The sequence below is a fragment of the Helicoverpa zea genome, chromosome 4 (genome assembly GCF_022581195.2).
Source record: "Helicoverpa zea isolate HzStark_Cry1AcR chromosome 4, ilHelZeax1.1, whole genome shotgun sequence".
Classification (NCBI taxonomy): Eukaryota; Metazoa; Arthropoda; class Insecta; order Lepidoptera; family Noctuidae; genus Helicoverpa; species Helicoverpa zea.
The window spans coordinates 1,301,629-1,314,199 of record NC_061455.1 but is presented as its reverse complement, the minus strand read 5'-3'; the positions used below and the strand labels follow the sequence as shown (position 1 = coordinate 1,314,199).

General features: G+C 35.4%; 1 protein-coding gene across 8 annotated transcripts in view; it reads left to right on the top strand.

Annotated features, from left to right (window-relative positions):
• LOC124629730 (muscle-specific protein 300 kDa-like) overlaps positions 1-12,571 on the top strand; it is a 170,206-nt gene that overhangs the window by 34,685 nt on the left and 122,950 nt on the right. The window lies entirely within an intron of this gene.

Genomic DNA, 12,571 nt, shown 5'->3' with positions numbered 1-12,571 from the left:
AATCAAAACGCAAAGGAAATATCTCGTTTCAAAAGAAAGTAAAAAGTAGGTCGTATGCATTTCAACAAATCATAACTCATATAATTTGACCTGTTTTGAAAACTAGATGATTCATTGCGAGAAAAGTGTGCCGGCGCCTGCGTGAGCGCATCGCAGGTGTGATATTCGGTTTATGGTTCTAGGATAGGTGCGCAATGAATTGAAGAAATTGTAGGTTAAATAGATTAGGAAAACTGGTGAAATGATTTTGACGTTGAAAAAAGGAAGATAGAAAATAAGAGTAAGATTTTAAAATTAGTAGAATACAGCAGTGTAGCCTACCTTTTTCTACTTTTACCTTTTATAATTTTAAGCTTGTTAATGCTTGATAATTATCCTGCAATGCGACGAGGACTTTATTATACGAGTGCCTACCTTTTGAAACATGGATGATATACCTACGCATAAGTATTCTTGAAAAACAAGCGTGATATTAGATCATGATGTACAAGCTGAAAATGTTGTTTTCCTCTTATCACGAACATAAACAACGCGATATCCTTATTCGTCAACCGGTTTCTAAGATTATAAAATATTGTCTATTAAATGCCAGAACACCTGTGCATATCCAAATTACCCACTTAAAATGCACTTTATGTAAGCCACTATCTTTGTTGTAACTTTCTAGCAAAGCAGCCTATAAATCTGTCTATACTTTGTTACTTCTAACCGCGTCATAAAAACCTTCAAAGAATTGGCCATTGGCATTCTTGAACACCACAAAATCACCATCAGCTGTAATGTCCCATTTATCGTCAAGATGGGCATCAGCCATTGAAGCGTATCACGTAACGCAAACCGCAGCCATCAGAGCAATGGTCTGCCACTGTGAACTTGAACACGTGATGCGGTGTGACGTCACATGTATTATGTTAATTGTGCAATAGATTAGCTTAGATAATGATAGTAAAGTAGGCCAATCAGATTAGCACTTTTTAACGTCAATATAAGAAAAGGACAGCACCCCTTTCACCACTTCCTAGTGTTATGGCTAGAAAGAAGAATCGGTGAAGAACAAACTTCCCAGCACTTGGTGGATTTCTATAATCTGGACCTTTAGTTTACGCAGATTTATTGATACCTCATCATCAGCCTCTTACCCAATTTTATTTGGGGTCTGCGGAGCATATTTTCTTCCTCCATCCTCTTACGTCTACCGTATCATCTCAAAAGTAACACTCTTTCTAGCCATGCCGACTTTTACACAATCGATCCATAGTTTTACCTCGCAACTCGCAAGGCAGTTACTTTATGTGCATGGATAGAATATACGCCAAATATCTGGTCATGCAGCTGATAGCAATTAATGATATCTTATGGGACCTTTAGTATGTCAAAAGGTGAATTAAATGTACAAGTAGTTTACTTAAACAGTACTGTCAATTTTGATAAGTGGTCTTTAAAAATTCAAAGTGTAAGTGATATTTAAAGCGTATTCAATGGCATCTTATAAACTGTTACATCAAACAATTCAGACAGAGTAACCAACTAAACAAACATCTCTAGCGTTTACGATGTGTAACATTGTATAAAATAGCGCCGGCACTATCTAAACGCGATAACATCCTAGAAGACAAACAACTAACAATCTTATTCACAACAAATGACTGAATACTCCGTCATCATCTGCCTAACCTAACCTTTTCCCAACCATGTTGGTGTCGGCTTTCAGTCTAAACGAATGCAGCTCCTACCAGTGTTTTATAAGGAGCGACTGCCTATCTGACTTCCTCAACCCAGTTATCCGGGCAACCCAATACCCCTTGATAAGACTAGTTGTCAGACTTTCTGGCTTCTGTGTACCCGTAACGACTGCCAAAGATGTTCAACGACAGCAGCCGGGATCTACAATTTATCGTGCTTTCCGAAACACGGAAGAACATATTGTGATGACGCGCCAAGCGTTGCTTAACTTTATGCTCGATTGATCCGCGTGGCTTTGACTTAGCCACGAGCTTCTTCTAACGTCCTAAAAGACAAACAATATAATTCACAACAAATGACTAAATACACTATAGCACGTAGATTCTGGGTAGTAGGCCAGGAATACACACGAGTTAATGGAGTGATGTCATTCTCTCGTGATTAAACAACTAGCGGTTATCGCACGACCTTTATATCGAGTAGCGAAAATAAAGGTGATCTGTCATTACTTAGAAAAAATGTTTATGTAATACGTTTGTTTGTTCGTTCTGTATATGTAAACTGATAGGAATTGTACCTACCTGCTACTGTGGCAATCAATCACGTTACTTTTGTCGATAGGTACTTTAGTTGATTTACATATAATTTTGTCCACAGCTGCTTCTCGTAAAAACAAAATTTAACAACAATAATCGATGTCTTGTAGAGGCGGAAATTCAAAAACAAAACTTTTTACACGTGCGCTAAACCTAAACCGTCTTACCACAAAAACTTTTTTACGTCAGTTTAAGACTTGTCTAAAAAAATGACAAATTATGACGTTGACATATGGTTCATTTTGGAGCCATATTTTTTTTAGACAAGTGTAAAACAGTGGTTAAAGTTTTTGTAGTAAGGCCATTATTTTTCTAGTCATGCCTAAATATACGGAACGGCTGTATCTCTTATAATATTATGTATAGGTATACTTGCGTGCTCACAAGCCATTTTATTGAACAACGAAAAATCTAAACCGAGACATACAATATCGTCATGGTTATAGATTAATGTATTAAAATGTATGTATGTATCGCTCACGAACATTCTTGTGTCCCGTATGACTATGAAATAGTAAGTGTTTTTATTCAAAAAATCTAGTGCATTATAGCGGTGTTTGGATTAACTGGAAGCTGAACTCTTAAAGGTTACAGTAATGACTTTAAACCCTTATTGAAACATTAACCTCTCTTGTGTGACGCAGTCAGATAAGAACATAAACAATCTCTAATCGACCAAATTTGGCTGAAACTGACCATATTTTTGGCTTCAGATTACATAAAGATTGTATTGCATTCTTTAAGGCAACAGCAATGTTATAGCTATTAGATAATCGTATGAAAACGGAAATAACTTGATGGATCGTTGCTTTATGGGGGGAAAATGCTTTTACGACATACGGAGGTACACAACCGTAAGAAATGGAAAGGCCAATAAATTGTACATACATAACTTTTATGCTATAAACTCTTTATCAGCAGGATTTCAAAATCCATTTGTTCAATCCTACTTTGTTGTTCTACATTCTTCAAATTCTAGTTTCTAAATGTAAACTCCATGTGATGTCCTCCTAGCCGATTATCGGCTACGGTGGCTGTTCTCATGTAAGGAGATTAGCCAACTACGCAGGACATATCATAGTGCACAAGAATTTGCGCAGACACAGGTGCACTCACTATTCCTTAACTCTCATAGCCCGATGGGACGGTAATCCGACACGACCGGAGAGAGATCAGGCGCAGGACCGACATTTACGTGCTCTCCGATGCACGGGTGTATCAATCACCAGCTTCCAGGCTCCGGGCTGCTTTGTGAAAGTCTTCTAAAACCCACAAAGCGATTTCGGCCCGACTCGGGAATCGAACCCGAGACCTCGTGCTCAGCAGCCGCACTTGCGACAGCTAGACCAACGAGGCAGTTTAAACTCCATGGAACATAATAGTTTCGAACAGGGAGACACAAGATGACTAATTTGATTCCATGCCTAATACAGCTTGGGTGGTCTGACAAGCAGCCCAAAGTAGGACGGCCTCATTTCTTGCCGATTTCCATCGACAACGTAAGGTTTCTCTGTCAAACCACTGTATTTATTGGCAATCTAGACAGACGTTTACAAGCAAAGTCTAGAAACTGCCTGCCTGTGTGTAAAACGGTTATATTGTGCTCGGAGCTTGATGGAGCTACCAAGTGTTTTCTTAGGCGATCAAAGAAAGGTGCAATTTTCTGGATCGTTAAACTTATGGCATGATAGTGTAAAATATCTGAGTTACGGTATTTATCTTGTGGAAAGTTTTTATTTACTATACTATGTATATCACCTACTATATATGTATGTGTGTCTTAACATTCGATAGAAACATTAATCATGCACCAAACCATCAATTAAATTTTTATTGTGATAATATAATACACTTCTGAGCACCCCAAAGCAACTGCTTCTACCGGTATCGAAGTTGGATATTAAGTTAAACTAGTCGTGTTCCCGCGGATTCACCCGCCTTCCGCGATTACTAGAGAGATAAAATATAGCCTGCTTTAGGTACTCAAAAGAAGTGTAGCTTCCCAACAGTGAAAGAATTTTTCAAATCGGTAGTTTCGAGCCTTTAGGATACAAACAAACAAAAATGTTCTCTTCATTATAATATTAGTATATACGATGAATATAATAAAGAACAACAAAGAGCACCGTTATCAAAAAAAAATGTTTACTTGTAAACATATGTAACGAGGATCCCGCATTATATGTTACAAGGCCATGGCTCCACATGAAATAGTTGTGTTTTGTAAAACAAATGAGTTTTCATTGTTTACGTTTAATAATAGAGAAGTGGAATATTTAAGTAGTGTTTGTTTTTGGGAAATGTGTTTGGTTTTGTATCGTTTTATGAGTAAATTGTGTCAACCTTGATGTATGAAACATCAAGGTTCAATACTTATGTATGTAAGGATTTAGATTTGTATGTAAGTATTAGTGTTAGGATATAGGGAGAAACATAAGGCTCAGTCATCTGTCTGTAGCTTCATGGTATGAACTGTCGCTGCAATCTATACTAATATTATGAAGCTAATATTTTATTTATTTTGATAAAGAAAGAGAAGATAGTCCATATATTTGGAAATTGAAGAGAGCTCATTGCTGAAAACTGACTATAAATACAAAAACGCGGCGCTCCTAATCCAGGAAGAAGTTCTTCTTAAATTGATGTTTTTGTGTTAACGTAATAATCCTGTCGCAACAATACATACTTGTATGAATTCATTGTATGTCAAAGTTATCAAAATCTCATATCTACAAGCATGAAAACCCCCTCTGAACAAATCAATGAGTCATTTTGGTCGATACTGAAAAAAATTAAGGGCTGATACGATTGTTTAAATATTGAAGTGTAAGTCTGGGCACGCTATGTAGAGATTTATGAAATGTCAAATATACGTCATATGAAATGGTGGATTTAGTTTTGAAATAGAAGAAATTTAATAAAGCTGATAAAAATGAAACCAAGTTTTATTCATCGTCTATAAGCCAATGTGGCTAACTAAGTAAGAAACACATAAATACTGCTAGTTTACTTGACATTTTTTACATCTATTGCTCAATGAGTAACTGCTGTATAAGGCCCCAGGCCATATAGATAAACTTGGAGCAATTTGGAACTGCTTGCTGGGAAAAAACAGAATCATACGTTTATCGTTAGTATGAATAATTCATGGTAATCCATCAAGGTTTACCTGTGGTTTTGTACGAAGTGTACATGAGAATGTAGAGAGAAAATATATGGGACTTGGTGGAAAATATCTAACTGTGAAGGAAAGACAAGCTGTGGGATTGATTTGAAGTCTGAAGTCACCAATCCACGCGGGGAGAGACTTTCCTGGGCTATTGGAAATTAAGTTAACCTTGACGATTATAATAGTGATGATGATGATAATAGACAAAATACGGGTAAAGGTAAACCTCTATTTTGAATTCCTCATATAAAGTTTAGAGTTGGTATGCAGGAACCTTAATGTTTTTTTTCGTTTGACTACCAGATTTTTAATTAAAGAGTCAATCAAATCAGCCGATGTATCCTTGACACTACTCCTACTAATGGGGGCAGGTTGCTAGTTCACGGTCTATGGACACCATAGTCAATTGATACAAATGATCCATTTGATCCGCTCGGGAGTACCTGTTTGTGTGCCATTGTTGTTAAAGACGGGATTTGATTACAAGATTGATAAACCAGTTCATTTTAGCAGTGTTTCATTGGTACAAAGAACAAGGAATTGCGAGTTCCTACCTTTTTGGGTTTAATTTCTTATTCTTATCTCAGTTTAAAACAACATAACTTAAAAGATATTGGATAGGTATTTGTTTGACTGAATATATTTAAACTTCTTTGCTACATCTACATATTAATTACTATTTATTTGATGAAAATAGAAGTCCAGTCAAGTTTTGGTTGACCTTTAACGTTTGAATATTTAAACCCAGTCGCTATGGCAACCGTCGGAAACAAACAAGTACAAGTATACTTCGGCCGTTCAGAGAATGCGTTCCTGACACCTATCAGTTAGTCACGACTAGTGATGGGCACAACATAACACTGAGTTCGTTACCGTTCCTTCAAAATGAACCGCCGCATTATTTTAAGATTATTTTCGTTTTAAATTGGCGGAATCATTTGTTTTATATTTTAGTTATTTAAGTGGAAACCAAAAATAGGTAATATTCATATAATAAAATTGTTTTATTTATTCTTTGTTACAAGTACATTGAATTGAATGTGCGAACAGAATATTAATCAGACTCCGATTTGCTTGAGGAGGTGGTGTCTTCATCATCATCTTCGCCTACATGTATAATTATATTATTATCAATAACAGAATCAATCCTGATATCTCGGTCTAACAAAAGCCGGGTAATCAAATAAAAACAGATCGAAAACACTTGAAAAACGTGGTCTATGCGCACGAAACGACAACGGACGACTGTTTTAGCGTCACAAAATGGCGGCCCATAACGCCATTTGGGGTTACCATTTTTAATCTAAGTATAAAAATGCGGTTTGGTCATAGTTTTATTTTTATATTTCATAAACGTTATAATTAAGTCTTATAGTCCATTATTTTCCAATTCTTAAAAAGAAAATCAAAACGTATTATTTTATATTATAACTGTATAAGAACAGATTACGATACTTGCCTGTTATTTTTAGCACAGCACTACAAAATATAAACCGCTGACATAACCTTGTAATAGCGCAGTATAGATTTAGAAAAATATTGTTTACCAAGTTATTTGACACTCAGTTTGGCACAAAATTATAACATTCATTGATTATTGATATAATAATGTTGTTTTAATGCTCCTCAATTGTTAAAACGGTAAACAACCAGCAAAAATATTTTTATCGTAACTGCAACGCCATTGCAAAGTTACGTCGTCAGTTCAATCGCGACGTGTCAGGAACGCATTCTCTGAATGGCCGAACTATAATATCTTCAATTGCGTTTATAAATAACACTGTTTCTTGCCCCATTTAGTATTGAACGTGATAAGCCGTGAACTACGTGAAACATGGCGCAAGAATGCCAATAGTTAATGCATAGTAAAAACCGATAAAATATACTCAGATGATGTCATTAATGGAAAAATATTTTGTCGGCGTTTCTTGTCAAGATAGTTGGATAGGAAACAACTGCCTTTTCTAAGTTTTATGTAAATAGTAAATGTTAGTAATGCATTTTACAACCTATCATTGTGAGATGACGGCAGATAGAAGAAGAATACACGTTGCGGCGACCCCAAATAAAATTGAGATAAGTAGAGGAGGATGAGAGACAAAATCATAATAAGGACTATATTTATTGATTATCTTAATCATAGTTTTAGCAGTTAGTGTTGTGATTAAGAGTTTTGAAATGGGTCTTTCGAAAGAGGATATGACGAGATTGTTAAAAATGCTAGTTGTAATGTTCACGAAATCCAGTTTAACAATTTAGGCCTATATGATTGCCAAAATATTTAAATGCATAGTATCCATGACCTTGTGTTCCGCGCCGGTTGTGCTCGTTTTAATAGTTTTTTGTAACCATTATAGCCCAGACGTGCGTGGGAGTTGATCTATACAAGATAAAAGGGATTCGTTCGACATGAATCTACGTAAAAGCCTCGCTGTGGCAAATTGAGCGTGACTTTAGTTATTTTAGGGAACAATATATTGCCAAATTAAAAAGAGAATTATTGCAATTTTAAATGTCAAAAGTTTTTTTTACCAATAAGTTTTCACATGGCAGGATAGATAAATATAGTTTTCTAAGAGACCTTTTAGTTAAGAATAGATTTTTTACCTTTGGTCTAAAAGTACCAGATAATTTCTACGAATGCATGCTTGTTGATGTTCTAAAAAGAAAACTATGAAGATGTATCATTTCAGAATATAATTCCATATTAATAGTATTCTATCGTTCTCCATGATTGAACAGTTTAGAAGTAACGTTTACCAAGAAATGCATGCGTACGATTAGTCATGTTATTGATGCAATTAGTAACAGTGATAAATTAATGTCGACCTTTTTTCAAGAGCATGGCTATTCCACTATCGTTATGGAAAGTGACAGTCCAAAGGAAAAATAAAACTTAAACCTCCATAAATAAAACTGTTATTTATCGGCCAACTTGTTATAGAAAACATTTGTGTTTCAAGTTTCAATTTAGTAAAAATTTCGGAAACAACATTGCGTAACTCCATATCTGAATACAAGAAATTAGTCAGAAAAATAATGCGTTGACTTTACAATTTAGCACTTATAACCTATCATATGACACCCTGAATTCTTCATAATTTCACATTTGTTATTTCACTCATCCATACATACATTTTTCTCAGTCATCGGTTAAGGGTGACCTCACCATGCTTGCGCAACGAACCGGTCCAACGCTTTAAATGGTGATCTAATGACATTTTATACGTGATTTTTTTGCGATAGCTTTTGTATATTTTATTAAATTGTATGTTTTCTCCGACTTTTATTATTAAACTTTCATATTTGGTCAGAATTCGGAGTATAAATATTAAGAGCAAAATTCCTGCTTAAAGGTGGTGACCGTCAGTTGACTTTAGCACAGGAAACTGAACATTTATACCGATTCTTAAAATTGTGTTTCTCCTCCCACTAGCGAGATACTAGTTGCCAAACTATAGCCAAATGTTTTGACCTTAGGTACACGTTAATAGAAGTTTTAACGCAATCTTTATTGGTAGTTAGAATGACGCACAAAAAACCTGTAACTATTTATGACCCAACTTTGGTTTGGTAGTTGTTTTAGGTATCTGCCTTCCGCTTAAGGGTCATTAGTAGTTTTTACTGGCGGCGCTACTCGAAGTACTGAATATTGCCTGTAATTGATGCTTGGTATCTTAACAGGCGCACTTAAAATAACTTGCGATCATTTGTTTTCATTCTTGACATTGACCTTCGAAATGCCGTGTCTCCGTCTTAAAGATTGTTGCGTAAAAAAGGTGCATGCAAAGCATTTTATGAAACCTAAAGAATTTGACAGTTTTGAATGATTTAGTTCAGGGCATGACTGTTAATTTTTCATCAAATTATTTTTTGTTGTATTCTCAAAACAACAACAAAAACTTGTATAAAGTTTATTGCGTGGCAAAATACGTGCCTAAGAAATTGCGTGCCCTATTATATCAGCAAAAACTAATTAATCAGCCAACAAAAATCCATGTTAATTGGATTTTTACCAAGTCGCAATCTGGTTTCTCATAAGTTACAAGCTAGACATAAGCCTAAGCTTTAAGACTAAGCATTTACTTGTAAAACCTGATTTAGATAAACCCTGGCTAGAAACAGCTTTTAAAAACTGAATAATCACGGTTTGAAATCAATAATATTGCGTGCACCTACGTAAGGCCTTGCTTCAAAAAAATACAACAAGATTAACTTCTTCTTCTACAAAAGTGGACTTTATTTTGATTAAATAAGGATGGGTTTCGAGTGATTTTGGAATTTCGACCTTAAATGTCCAGACGCTCTGTGGATGGAATTCAAAATGGAAGATAAAAGCGGAATGTTGCACTATCTGTGCTCTTGCGCATCGTGCATAATGTTGTTTAAGGATAATGTGGCTATTTATACAATCTATTGGAGTAATGAAATGTTAACGAGCCATTGTTTGTGATTATTTAAATGTCTTTATAAGTGTGTGTTTTGGAATTTATTGGTATTTGGCAATTGTATGACAAATGTTCATTTTGTAGGAATCTGAATTACATTTCACTGCGTTTCAGAGAGATTCCTTTAATTTAGGGTTTGTGGCTGGCCTCTTCTAACATAAGGTCGTTTGTCTTTAGCGTCTGATAGTTTAAGAAAGTAGTTAAGGTAAATTAGTTAAGTTGTGTAATATGTTTGTAACATTTGAGGGTTATTAATTAATTGCTGCTAGGAGTAGATTATTTACTAATCACATTTTTATGACTACAACACTTACTGCTCATTAACAAGAAGTTAGTCACGAAAATATCTCGTATTAAACGTCTTACGCCACCTATGATTAATTATGTTTCTATCATCACGTAGACACAGGTTTGGCTAGGTATTCTATATACATTCAAAAAACACTAAAAAGCAAAAAAAATAACATTTAGATGCATCGGCCTAGAAGTCGGTGTCTAATAGATGTCCCTGAGTTAATTTTGCCACCGACTTCTAGGCCGATGCATCTAAATGTTATTTTTTTTGCTTTTTAGTGTTTTGGGAAGTCGGTTATATTTTTTTTGTAAAAAAGTTTTTTATTTCGAGCTTTTCAGTGACCTATTGTCACTATCCACATAACTGGAAAGTTCTCATTGATACGAAGAATATAAGCCCAAACACGAGGTAGTTTTCATTTTCAGTTATCGAGCTCCCTCGACCTTCTCTGGTCTCCATCATCAGGTCAGCTCCAAACCTTCACTGTTGCAAAGGTCTCGTCAATACGAATAATATAAGCCCAAACACGCGGTAGTTTACAGACTCAGATGTCGAGTTCCCTCGACCTTCTCTGGTCTCCATCATCAGGTCAGTTCCAAACCTTCACTGTTGAATAGTGCTATCAGACATACATATGAGTGTCAAGGTTGAATCCTATGTATGGTTACAACTTTCGAAAGTTGCCCTCGATTTCTCAGGGTTTCCATCATCAGATCGTGACCTGATGACTATGGGACCAACTGGCAGCTATTCCGCGTCGAACAAAAAAGGAATCACGTAAATCGGTCTATAAACCTCGGAGTAATCGATGAACATACATAGAAAAAAAAAAAAAAAAAACATACCGGCCGAATTGAGAACCTCCTCCTTTTTGGGAAGTCGGTTAAAAATTAGGTGACTCTGACTATAAATCAACACTAATATTGTAATGATGTTTTTGTGTATCTCGGGAACTACTGAACTCACTTGGAATATTCTTTCTATACTACATCTTAAAAATATTCTTTCAGGAATTATTTTAATCACATTTTATTAATTTCTCGATTATTAATATGAATGCCAAGGCCATTCAATTAAGATAATATCTAGTCGATATCAATAAATCGTTATGTCTCTTGCAAGCTCTTTAATAATCTTATGCAACTTGTCTTTTAAAACAAGATGCAACGGAAATGCCTGTCTGTTTACTACTGCGATTTTTGCATATTTTAAGGCAGGTAAATTCTCGAGAATTGCGTCTCAAGGCTTTTTCCTCCCTTCTTCTTCCTTCTATGAAGAAAAAATTCCTTCCAATTCATAAAAATATGTTCAATTTTGTGAGTTTATTATCATCATCCTTACCTCAATATTTTATTTATTGTAGTTTGTCTCCTTCACCATAACTTTCCTGTAGGTCTGTGCTGCTAGCGATTTCGGCTAAGTTTTACAGGAGTCTGTTTGTCTTGCACTAACTAGATATGTGCGTTCATATCATTAAGGATTAATATCAATCAGTCTACAAATATTTATACTGTCTAAAGTTACATGGACTTATTTAGAAACTTATTAGTTATTTCTGAATTTCTGGGAAGCTCTTAGGTAACATGCTTTTTGCCTGTTTTCTTAGTACCAACGAGACATGCAAAGAGTTAACTTGACCCGATTCCCAGGACTTCACCAATAAGGCTCATAGCTCTTTCATAGTGACCTAGACAAGGAGTCGTGTGGCGGTTATTCCATACAATGTAAATTGCATTACGCAAATGTCCACTTACCTTGATGACATCATGGTGTCTGTCATACAGAATAGTGGTCACAATTCAAATTAGACTCTATTTTTTATATCTTATTGTCTATTTTGGTTTGTGATGTTCATATATTTGGAAGGAGACCTGAATTCTGAATTGGAATTTGTTATTATTGGGACGAATTGATTTTATTAGGCTTATTAACTGTCTGTTATGTTTTAATTTGATACCTACTCAAGCTGATACATTTTTTGTTGAGTTCACGTATGTATGAATTGATTTCCAGTTTATCAATTACAGGGTTTGAAAGAGTGCATTTCGAGTTGACTAATAGGCTCATTGGGCATATTTACTGGTGCCCTATAATTTATGTAACTTGTCAGTAAAACTAAATCCCATCACGCCTTCTAAGACTCATCTCTTTGGTTGGCGTGACAGAATTTCTGCAAACATAATAGTATTGCCGTTACATGCGTAGGTGTCATTCAGACTTCAAAACCAGGCAATGTCGCTATTCGTAGCTGTCATCATGTGTATCTTCTAACGTCTCTTGATCAAATGTTATTTGGTTTTTTCCCTTCAATCAAGTCATCATTAGGTACATGAGCTGTATTGTTCTTATACGTGGTAGGTTCCTGCGCAGTTATTAACGC